Below are 12,942 nucleotides of genomic sequence, written 5' to 3' on the forward strand. Positions count from 1 at the left end.
GCATTACTATACATTTTTTGAGGTTCTCTGCATAACCCTTGTTCCCTAGTTTTTGCAATAAGTACCGCTGTTGGGCAGCATGTCTGGGTTTTGGCGCTGAAGTGTTCAGCAGCGGCCCATATTCCAAATCCTTCATGCTGGTGCAACTCAGGGAAATGTACATTACCATGTTTACCTAGCGCCTCTGCCGGGATACCAGGGTCCACAAAGCACTATATACCCTACTCGCTTTCACAATAACACATACTCAGAAGCATTCTCTCGTAATTTATTTACACATTCTCTGCAATGTTGCAGCAGGTCCTTCTGAACTTCTCCACATTCTGCTGTCATTCACCCGCAGGAGCCTGAGGGACATAATAATTGTTATAGATTCTCACTTGTGTCCCTCAGAGTCTGTCATTAGTATGACTTGACAGGGCCTTTCCACACTCAGAGATAGAACACCGAATGGCATCAATTACAACTAATTCTGGAGCATCTGTAATTGCATAGATGGAATTACCATTCTGGCAGGGTTTAGTGATTCTAAAATGTGGTATTACCTATGAAATCAATGTTTCTGCATCAATTTCTACAGCTTTTTCTCCACAATCTGGGTCCTTTACCAATTAGAATGTTTTCCAATCGATTTCTGGTGAAATGTATCCACAGAAAATCAAGAAAGCGCATTTTAAAATCCCAATTCGAGTGAAAACTTTCATTTTTGCCCAAAGCGTGATTTACGAGATTCTCAGTGCCATATACAGTTCATAACGCATGTACCCGCCCATACGACTTAAATTCCCCCAATTGATTCTTAGAAAATTCCCATCATCATGGGTGGGTACCTCTCCCGGATTGGCAGCACATAACCAAGAAATGTCAATTTAGTAGAAAGGTGGCACAAGGGCAGGCAAACACAAGGACATCACTATCTATAGTAGCGCATGTGCAGTGGTACTAGGGCCAATGGTTGTGAGGAACCCACTGCCCCCCAATTATAAAGTTATTTTACTACCCAACCGGGGGTAGGAGACCCATTTTGCTTTGTGTGGCTCCGGGAAGAATATTTAGTTGTAATATTTCTACTTGGAAAGAGTTGGTTGTGATACATAAGGTGATCTGTTGTGAAGTACTTGTTGCTGCTAGTATGCGCGACAGCGGGGTGGAGGTATGTGAGATTGGACAGACTGTGCCTCATTCATAATTTGTTCTATGTGACCGATTGATGAATGAATGAGTGCTCAAAGGAGAACAGCAGCAGTACACACTTTCAAAATTAAAATACTTTGTTTCTCTGAATGCAATTCCACCTTACAACTGGACATTGCTGGCAGCAACCCTGAGGTGTGAAATGACACAGTTTAAAGGCTGCTTCAGAATTTACCGCTCTGATAACGGGCTGTAAAGTAAACAAGCATTGACATAGCCAATAGGTCTCGCCTTTGGGACTTTATAAGTGTTTAGCAATGCAACAGTTGATGTTGTTGCTTTAAGGATGTTGTGCTGCATAACTAAATACTTGTAATGTTCCAAGAGCGAGACTTATTGGCGAAGCTAATGTTTTTATAGCATAAGTATGTTTCTAAACCCTGCTACAAAGTAATGAATCGTCTGCTACTACAAATTGCACCAGGTTAGTTTTTTGTAGCGCTAAAGAGGTGTGCGCAGATGTATGTAAGCGCTTTGGTGCTGGGCGTTCCACAAGATGCGAGCAAATACTTTAATAAAGAGCCAGCCCTGCCAGCATTAGTGTTAATGTATTGGCAGTGTGTGTCCTGTGTTCGCACTGCTGGCCTCAGCCCAATTGTAAGTCCTGTCAACGGCTGAAACAAAATGGTTAAGGTGGGAGTAGGTGAAGTAGCAGACATGGGGCGAGCAAATTGAAGCTCCAAGAGGAGCTAGAAAAAAAGACGGGATTTTAAAAGCAGCGATAGGAAAGCTGCTTGATGTAGAGAGCCATCCGGGCTCTCACATACATTGTATCCTTACACGCACGCACGCACACGCAACCTTGGGGCGGGCTCGCCCCTCGGTATAAATAAACAAGCGGAAGACCGCTCGGGGTCTTTCCGGCTGAGTGCAAGCAAGTGTTGGTGTAGTTATTCAGTGCATATACATACACGTGGTAGGCCCAGCCTCACCACTCTACATTGGCGACGAGGCCGGTGTACCTGGACCCGCGTGTGTCTGCCTCGCGCGGCGGTGCCTGCCGCTGTGCTGCTCTGGCCCCGTGCGCCTGAGACCCGCCCACGCGTCTCCCGTGAGGGTGCGCCTTCGGCTGGCGGGACTCGGGACCGGCGGAAGCTGACGTGCGGCTGGGTGAAGGTCCTGCGGGTGAGTGCTCATCTGCCCCGCTTGCGCGGCCCCTGCCTTCCGCACTCCGCCTGCCACCGCGGAGGAGGCGCGCCTGCTGACTGCAGGCCCGGCGAGCGCCACGTGACGACCCGCCCTGGGCCCGCCCTCGCTCTTCGGAGCTGCCGCGCATGAGGCGCCCTTGCAGAGGCGCGCGCTAGGCACGACGCCAGGCCCCTCCTGCTGTGCTCCTGCCCTCGTGGGGCGAAGGGACGTTCTCACGGACTGTGAGTCAATTAATGGGAACATTTGGAGGTGTCAACACGCTCAAAAAAAAAAAATTAAATCGAATAAGGAAAAAGGCAACAAGCATTGGCACATGCAACAAGGCATCTCCATTCACATTGGCTCCCACAAGGCCGTGCATCATTGTCCTTGCCGCCACAGCTGGTCCCTGGGGTCCTATCCATCGCCACTGCTGACTCTTCCCGCGTCACGCCCTAAGGCGCCTCGAAACGCTGCGTGGCCTGCGCCCCTGCCCTGCGCCTCACGCCGCCGCCATCCCGGAAAGCACCAGCAAGGCCAGAGTGACGCCTCGCCATGAACAACGGCGCTCCAGGAGCGGTCCAAGACGGGGCTGGCCAGCCCCCCCAGCAGCAGCCAGCTGCGCCCGCCGCTCAACCACAGGCTCAAGCACAGGCCGGAGCAGGCGCCCCTGCAGGTCCTCACGCACCCGCGCCCCATGCGCATCAGCACGCCGGCGTAGCACCCATACCGCCATTCAGCGAATCAGCAGACCCGGCAACGGCGGCCGTCCGCTGGAGAGCATGGGTCGGACGCCTCAATCTGTACTTCAGGGGCACAAGAGAAACCGACGGTACGGTGAAGAGGTCGCTCCTCATTCTCTATGGGGGTCAAGAGATCTATGACTTATTTGAATCGCTCCCGAACACTGGAGCCGAGGACAACTATGACGCCGCAGTCGCGGCCCTCAACGCGCACTTTGACCCTCAGTTGAACAATGATTTTGAAAAATTCAAATTCAAGCGCGCATGGCAGCTGGACTCCGAGTCAGTCGACATGTACTACACTCGACTCCGACGGCTCGCGAGCACGTGTCCCTTCATCAACCCTCGCGACGAAATCAGGGACCAGATCATCGTCGGCTGCAAATCTAAGTTGCTGAGAAAGCTGATCCTCCGACAGCCGGGGATCACCTTAGACGAGATCCTCATCCTGGCAAGGTCGCACGAGTTGTCGGATGCCCGGGCGGAGGAGATGGAGGTCGCGCTGCGCACCCCGGTGATCGCCCCGTCTGGGGCAAGGGCCCCGGCCATCAAGGAAGAGCGAGTGGAGGTGATCCAAAGAAGATTCCCGCCAGCAAGGCTGCGGGGTGGCCCGCCAAGGGACAGCCAGTGCGGGTACTGTGGTGTGGACCATCCTTCCACGGCCACGTGTGGTGCCAAAGGCAAGACGTGCCTCAAGTGTGGGCGCATGAATCACTTCGCTGCTGTCTGCCGGGGAGGGAAGTTCCGGGCAGCAGGCCCGCGCGCCAGAACAGTGACCCAACGAGTCCGACAGCTGTCTCTTGACCAGGAGAGACCCCCTCCCGACACGGAGGCTCAAGACCGCCGGCCCAGATATGAGGACGACGAAGACGATGAGGTGTATGTCATCTCCTACGTGAGCAGGGCATCCACGAGAAGGCGACCGCCTCCAATGTGTTCCGTCTCAGTGGACGGGACGAGTGTCAACGCGCTGATAGACACCGGGGCGTCCGTGAACGTCATGGACTCGGACCAGTATGAGCGCATGTCCCCAAAGCCGACGCTAGCACCGTCCGCGGCACGCATCTACACCTATGGCGGGACAGAGCCCATGCCTCTTCGTGGAGTGATTCAAACCACAGTAGTCAACGGAGAATATTCGACTGTGACCAGATTCCACATCACCGAGGGCAAGAAAGGCACCCTCCTGAGCTGCCACACAGCAGAGGATCTGGGACTGGTGTTTTTCGCCAACCAAGTACACCAGGCTCACGCTGACTTCATGTTAAAGGACTTCCCAGAACTGTTCAAAGGCCTCGGCAAGCTCAAGGGTAAAAAGTTTAAGCTACACATTGATGCGACGGTGAAACCTGTCGCTCTCAGACACCGGCGAGTACCGTTTAACCTCAGGCCCCAAGTTGAGGAAGAGCTTCGCAAGCTTGAGGAGTTGGGAGTGATCGAGAAAGTGTCGGGCCCGACACCCTGGGTCTCGCCCCTGGTGGTTGCCCCAAAACCGAAGCAGCCGGGAGCCATACGTCTGTGCGTGGACATGAGGCTCCCCAACACCGCTGTCAAGCGCGAACGACACATCACCCCCACTATGGACGATATTATAGCTGACCTCAACGGGGCGAAATGGTTTTCCAAATTAGACCTCAACTCCGGATATCACCAGCTGGAGCTAGAGCCGGCTAGCAGGTACATCACCACGTTTTCGACGCACGTGGGGCTGCGTCGCTACACTCGGCTCAGTTTTGGCGTCTCGTCGGCCGCCGAGGTCTTCCAGAACGCCATTCGCGAGGTGCTCTCCGGACTAAAAGGGGTGATCAACCTGAGTGATGACATCCTAGTTTACTCAACGACCCTAGAGGAGCATCACGCCAACTTGAGGGCGACTCTGCAGAGACTCGCCGATAGCGGCCTCACCCTCCACCGCGCTAAATGTGCCTTCTATCAGGAGTCAGTGGACTTCTTTGGATATATCTTTACGAGGGAAGGCCTTAAAGTCGACCCTAAGAAGGCCGAAGCCATCAAAGCGGCCAGCACGCCTAGAAGTCAAACAGAAGTCCGCAGTTTTCTGGGCATGGCCACGTACTGTGGCCGGTTTATCCCGAACCTGGCCGACTTAGCGGAGCCTCTCCGTGCCCTCACCCGTGCTGATCAGAAATGGGACTGGACTGCTGCTGCACACAAGGCGTTCCAGGCCGTCAAGGCCAGTCTGCTTGACAATACCGTCATGGCCTACTTCCAGCCACGGAGACGGACCGAGTTGATAGTCGATGCCAGCCCAGTGGGATTGGGAGCCGTGCTGCTGCAGGAGTATGGGCCGGAAGAGTGGAAGCCTGTCGCCTATGCCAGCAAGGCCCTGTCCGACACGGAGACCAGGTATGCCCAAATTGAAAGGGAGGCGCTGGCCATCAAGTGGGCATGCCAGCACTTTCACCTCTATCTCTGTGGACAGGACTTCACGGTGGTCACAGACCATAAACCCCTGTTGCCCCTCTTTGCGGGGACATCCCGGCTTGCTCCCCCACGCATCGAGAGGTGGGCTGTCCAGCTGCAGGGTTACCGGTTCAAGGTGGTGTTCAGGCCAGGAGCACACAACCCTGCCGACTACTTGTCGCGTCATCCGGATGTCACACCCCCACCGGCCCTCGATGCTGAAGGAGATGAAGTGGAGGAGATAGTGCACATGGTCACCCTAGCGGCGTGCCCCGAGAACATGTCGCTCCAGGAAATTAGCGACGCCACTGCGACGGACGAGACCCTGGCGAAGGTTAGGGAGGCACTCGAAGGAAATCGTTGGGCCCATTTCCTTGATGGCGCTTCGTGCCTCCGGCCGGAGGTGCGTCATGCCAGGCAGCAGCTGTGGCAGATACGGAGTGAACTTAGCGTCGGAGATGAGGGGGTGGTGCTGCGTGGGCACCTCATCGTCATGCCCGAAAGCCTCCAGCAACGAGCCCTGAGCCTGGCTCACGTGGGACACCAAGGGATGGCAAAGACCAAGGCCCGCCTGAGGAGCAAGGTGTGGTTTCCCGCGATGGACAGCCAGGTGGAAGCCATGATACAGGCCTGCCACGCATGCACGATCACGGGCGGAGACCCTGCCCCAGCGCCCGTGCTCACGGAAGAAGCGCCCCAGGCCCCGTGGGCTCAACTCAGCATAGACTTTGGCAGTTTTCCAGACGGGCGGCACATGCTAGTGCTGGTAGACTCTTTTTCCAAATTCCCAGTTGTGGAAGTCATCGCATCCACTGCGTTCCCGCAGGTCAAGAAAGTCCTAAACCGAGTGTTTGCTACGATGGGGCTTCCTGAAGAAATCAAGTCCGATAATGGGCCCCCCTTTCAAGGGAGAGAGTTTCAGGCTTACTTGGAGGCTCTCCGGATCAAACATCGGAAAATCACACCCCTGTGGCCTCAAGCCAACGGGGAAGTCGAGAGGTTGATGCGGACATTAAACAGAGCGCTGCGGATTGCGGTGGATAATGGCGAAGACCCGGAGGCCGCCCTGGACGACTTCCTTGGAGCCTATCGGCAGACACCCCACTCAACGACAAAGTGTGCTCCCTCTCATGTTCTGTTCAAGCGAGCTCCAAGGGATGGCATTCCCACTGTCAACACGTGGGTGCCGGGAGAAAGGGACGCTGAGGCCATACAGGCCCGGCGACAGGCCACCAACATCAAAGCAAGCGCACATCGGCATGCCAAAGAACCAGCCCTCCGGCAGGGGGACACTGTCGTTGTCAAGGATCGCCATCCTGGGTGGAAGTTTCGGACTCCTTTTGAGCCAGAAGTGTGGACAGTGGAGCGAGTGCAAGGGACTATGATTACAGCTAGGAGGAATGGCCAAACCGTGACGAGGAATGCCTCATGTTTCAAGAAGGTACTGGACAATGTCAATGTGCGTCAACGGACCGAGGGAATGGAACATGGAGACCAAGAAAACATGGACTTTGATAATTGTTCTGATCCAACTCCTACTCTGCCGCGAATGGCCACCCCACCAAGGCCAGTGTCACCAGGCCCTGCGGCCGGGAGGAGTCAGCCAAGGGTCGAGGATGCGAGCGAGGGTCCGAGGACAACCCCGGCTGGGGTTGTCGAACTACCTCGGACCCAGGATCGTCGCTACAACCTGCGGCCCAATCCTAGGCCGAGTCAACGGTTGTTGGACTTTGCTTGTTCGTCTCCATGAGTAAGAGACTATGAATGTGCCTGCAGAAAGAGACTAAAATAAAGGAGGGATGTAGAGAGCCATCCGGGCTCTCACATACATTGTATCCTTACACGCACGCACGCACACGCAACCTTGGGGCGGGCTCGCCCCTCGGTATAAATAAACAAGCGGAAGACCGCTCGGGGTCTTTCCGGCTGAGTGCAAGCAAGTGTTGGTGTAGTTATTCAGTGCATATACATACACGTGGTAGGCCCAGCCTCACCACTCTACACTTACGAGCTAGCTGGAAAAAGCATAAGCTTTTGTAGCACGAGCTAAGTGAGACGGACCTGCAGCATTAACACCTTGCTTGTAAAAGAGGACCAAGTGTAGCCGCCACCAAGTCTGGCGTGGTGTGAAACTTTGCGATAGTTACTAAATGTGTTTGAATGCGAGTCTGCCATGGTACAATAAAGAGAATGTTGTCTCCTTGTAAAGATTGTTATCATAGGTAGGAGGTGCAAATTTGGCTTTGATGCGGTTGCACATATGGGTGATGTTTAAACAACAATCTGGCAAGTTTGTACCAGAAACAAAAATGTTGTACAAAAGTTTTTATTCTTTTTGCGCTGTAACAGTTTGTTTTTTAAAAAGTGTAAGAAAATACTCTACCCAACACTGCTTCCTTAAGTAAAATAGACTCGACGTCATCATGGACCAGAAACTATTGAAAGTAAAGTAGTTTTGGAGAGATGAAGCTATTTTTCACAGGATGCCAAAATGTGGATTTGATGCCGCGATTTTAGTATTTTTTAGTAAAGAGAGGAAACAGGGTGTTGCTTCTAACAGTCCTACAAAGGCCAACATTATTGGCAGTGTTAATTTGTATCCTTATAGACGAGCACAGTAATAAGTGCAGACATGATTTGTCACAGCTGAGCTAATGCGCCCTTGCAAAAAGCACCAGGTTAGTTTTTGTAGCGCCAAAGAGATGTGCGCAGGTGTATGTAAGCGCTTTGGTGCTGGGCGTTCCACAAGCTGCGAGCAAATACTTTAAAGAGCCATCCCTGCCTCTGAGGGGACTAGTGGCGAATTGTTTTCGGCGCAAGAATCAGGGTCTGAGGGGGAGGGGGGTGGGGAAAATTGAGGGGACGCTCGTATGGCACACAGTGCTAAGCCCGGTATGTTTCCTCACAACGACACTTGCCATTTGCATGTTATTTCACTGTACCTCATGAACTTCTGTATCTCAAGCTGTGGACTTTGTCCGAGAAGTGCCATAATTAGTCCGTCGATCTGTATACAACATGTTTGTGATGCCTTTTGGGGGGGGGTTCTTGTGTTGTATATTATAAACTTGAAAATAAAGTTAAAAAAAAAAAAGAGCCAGCCCTGCCAGCATTAGTGTTAATGTGTTGGCAGTGTTTTGTATCCTGTAAACGAGCACAGTAATAAGTGAAGAGATGATTTGGAACAGCTGAGCTAATGCGCGCGCTCGTAAAAAGCACCAGGTTAGTTTTTGTGGCACCAAAGAGGTGTGCGCAGATGTATGTAAGCGCTTTGGTGCCGGGCGTTCCACAAGCTGCGAGCAAATACTTTAAAGAGGCAGCCCTGCCAGCATTAGTGTTAATGTTTTGACAGTGTGTGTCCTGTGTTAGCACTGCTGGCCTCAGCCCAATTGTGAGTCCTGTCAACGGCTGGAACAAAATGGTTGGGTGTTGGGGAGGTAAGGGTGGGAGTAGGTGAAGGAGCAGACATGGGGCGAGCAAAATGAAGCCCCTAGAGGAGCTAGAAAAAAATATGGGGATTTTAAAAGCAGCGATAGGAAAGCTGCTTACGAGCTAGCTGGCAAAAGCATACGTTTTTGAAGCACAAGCTAAGTTAGACGGACCTGCAGCATGTAGGGGGCTTCCAGTAGAGAATGTTTGTAGACAGGACAAAAAATGCAGCCCACACACAAGACACCGCGTCTCAAGCTTATAGTAACAAGATTGCATTTAATGAACAAAATGCATCACACACGCAATACACCACGCCTGAAGTGTATAGTAACAAGATTTCAAATAACATAACCAATATAAAAAACATTAAGTTGGGCGTTAGGCGCAGTGATCCGGGACGCCGTCACCTACACCAATGCCTTATTTTTGAATTCCCAAGAAAAAGTTCTCAATAAGCTGCAAACCATCCAAAATGTGGCTGCCAGACTGCTGGGTGATATCCCCAAGTTTCAATCAGTCTCAGGAACCATCAGAGAACTTCACTGGCTCTCCATCAGGAATAGATCCAAATTCAAAGCTCTGTGTATTGTTTATAAGGCGTTGCATAACCAGGGACCAGCTTTTCTTACGCAACAACTTGTTCCCTATCGGCCCACCAGATCCCTGAGGTCCTCTGACCTTCTCCAGTTGGAAATACCTCGTACCAAACTGGTTTCATGGGGCGACAGAAGATTTCTCGTTTCAGCACCCAAGCTCTGGAACACCTTGCCACTATCTATAAAGAGCAGCCCCTCTCTGTGGTCTTTCCGAAAGCATCTTAAAACGTGGCTATTTGATCAGTAATCACATCCCCCTCTAAGGTAGATCTCAGCAAATACTTAGCGCCAAGATGCCCACGGGCCTTCGCTGCGCTTAACAAGTGTTTAAATAAATAAATAAATAAATAAATAAAAGTTAAACATCACCCAATAGCGTAAATGCATCCCACACGCAAGACGCATGCAATAGTAAAGAAAGAAAAAAGTGCCGAAAGTAAATATTAAACCCACTGTCTCACGCCGCCAGTAAAACATCCGATCCCGCTGGGCGTGGCCTAAAGAGGACAGGGTGGCAACCAGGAGGACTAAAAACACTCCGGTACAATCAACGAACTCAGTTTGGAATAATTACTGACGACAAACGACGCACGCCAATGAAAATTACAGGCGGAGCTGAGACACGACTTCTGGAACTGTATTTATTCCAAGAAGCCCTCGCATGGCTAGAGCAGCGTATGCGCGCTGCTAACGCCAGGTGAGACCAAAAAACACAAGAAATGTTTTAGGAAGATTGAGTATCCTAATGTAGACGCAAAACTAGACACAAATGTTGATCTCTTTCCTGAAAGCCAGTTGGTTTTGTGGTTTCCTCATTAGGAGAGGTATGGTACTCCAGAGTTGCTAGCTTGGAGCCAGAATCAATGACCCAGCCATGGGTTGTTTAAGGGAAGCACTTTCATTTGGAGTAAAGTGATGGCTAAAGTACGTGTTAGGTTGGTGGGTATGATTGCTAGAGGAACCTTGGATCAGTTCCTTGGAGTGCTCGGTGAGTCATGCAGAGCTCCTTAAATGTCATCTGAGATGAAGTTGGAAGCCGCTGAAGTGTGAAAAGGGGTGGGGAAATGTAATTCCATAGTTTAAGCTGCATCAGAAGCCTGACCACCAGTTCTGAACCCACAGTAATTCAATAGAAGTGTTGGTGCTTCTAGGAATGCCTACTCATACAATCAGGCCCGGACTGGCCGTTGCGGGCACCGGGCAATCCCCTGGTGGGCCGCATGGGTGGGGGCCGGTTTTAGGCCCCTGGGGGACGTTTTTGTTAAAGGGCCGTTTTTGCAGCATAGCTGCAAAAACTGTCCTGTAACAAAATCGGCCGAAAACCGGCCCTGGCAAAGAGCACGGTCGCACCCCAACACTGCCCCCCTCCCCCACAACCCCCCTCAGGGAGGGAGGGGCGGCCGAGCACTTTGCCAGGGCCGGTTTTGGTTCCTAGTCCGGCCCTGCATACAATCTAGGCATGAGAGCACGAGGGCAGCAACAGGCTCAAACTTTGGGGAAAGCTTGAGTGGGGAAAATGGGTCATGTGATGCTGAGCATATTCATAGAACTTTTAAGTTCAAAAGTTAGGCATTTAAGATTCATGTGTGTGTGACTGGGCAAACCTAGCTACAGGGCAATGAAGCACAGTACAAAAGTAGACATAAAACCATATTATTTGTAGTTGTTGAATTGTTTTTTTCTTAAGTTGTTTTGCGAACACAATACAAATTAATACACGTCCCCTCTTACCATTGCAATCTCTAATGAGGGATTTTAAGACTACAATCAAAGAAAGAAAGTGTGGGTAGCATTTTCACTAATAAACACCCTTGTTATAGGATCATTGAATTTTAAGGTCGTATGCCTACAAGGCCCACCGGCCATCTTTGCTTGTAAGACACCCCCAGGCAAATTAAGCATATCCATAAAGGACACACAAATAAACCCTATTCTTATTATTGCACTATGTTGGGGAAATTAAAAGTGTACACTCTAACGTGGCTTACACTGAATAACGATATAGGTCTGCTACATTACTTCTACCAGTGTGAATCACAAACCTTTCAATACATTATGTTTTCCCCATTGCAGTAGGACTAAATCTCTGTTGCGTGGTTTATGTAATTGCTTACTAATTGCAACTACATAGAAAAACCTTTGCAATATGAAATGTATTCCTAACTTAACCATACATTTATAGTACTAACAATTAGTGTGAGCCACAAATATTCTCATGGTAATCACAGTTTATTTGATCAAAATGATGAGAAGATACAATAAAATTTATCAGTCCATAAAAACAAAAATCTTTTTTTTAAAAGCAGTCCTTGAGGTAATAATTTGAAGTATCTGCTCAAATCTTGAGCCTTCTTCCAAGGACGAGGGAAGCAATTTACAAAGGATGGTGCTTATTGAGGTATGTAAAATACCATAGCAAGAGGCTTTTACTGTTTCTATCCTCCTCAAGGAGGCCAATACACCACACCTATGTGGTGTATTGGCCTCCTTGAGGTGTCACTATTGCCTCAAGGACTCATTATTTTTATGGTTTAAATCTTTTTATTTGTGTGTGCTTATCAGAAATATCAAGAAAACAGAGTTGCAGCGCTCTGCATATGAACGTGCCTTGAATATCATAATCAGTAACAATAAATAATCCCCGTAACATACCCACCTACCTTTCCTGACCTCCCCCCCTCCACCGGGTACTCGCTACCGAAAAGACAGATTGTGTTAGTAGCATAGGGAATTCAACGTTGAGTGTTCACTTGTCTCTCATTGCCAGTTTGTGAGAACGCCTCAGTTAATCACAATACACAGATATTTGGGGGCAGGTGAGCTCCAGGAATTCTGTTGATAACAGTGTGAGAAATGAAGCCCTAAAAGTGGAGAGGGATGAAGCAATCCTCTCCATCCCTTATATACACCATAATCTGTGAAGCCACCCCTGTTAAGTAGGTATGTGTCTGGAATCCCAATGGGCAAGGATGTTCTGGAGTGCCGCCCCCAGTACTAATCCCATTTGCCTCCCATGACAAGATCTGAGTGGGAAGGTTAGTGGGTTAGGCATACCCAAAACCGTGTAGGTGGGGAACCTGGGTATTTGTGTGTCTAAGTGTAGGTCTATGTCATCCAGTAGTTTGGTACAATATTCTGTTAGTTGGGGTAGTCTCACAACAGATGAAGCAAAGATGCCCTGGGAGCTGCAGCCCCTCCAGCAGTCTGGGCTTTGCTCTGGATTGCCCCTATGGAGGTGTACAGGAGTCAGATACCAGTAAGTGGCTATCTTGGTGGTGGTCTCTATACTTGCTGTGTTACAGGCTAAGTGCCTAGCTCTGTAATAGATCTCTCCCCATTCCTTTGGGGACAACGTTCTGCCCAGTCCCTCTCCCACCTCCTCTGGCTTGGGATATTCAACGGTTGAGTATGCTGGCGTAGAAAGGCAT

Source organism: Lissotriton helveticus, chromosome 5_1, assembly GCF_964261635.1.
Source record: "Lissotriton helveticus chromosome 5_1, aLisHel1.1, whole genome shotgun sequence".
NCBI lineage: Eukaryota > Metazoa > Chordata > Amphibia > Caudata > Salamandridae > Lissotriton > Lissotriton helveticus.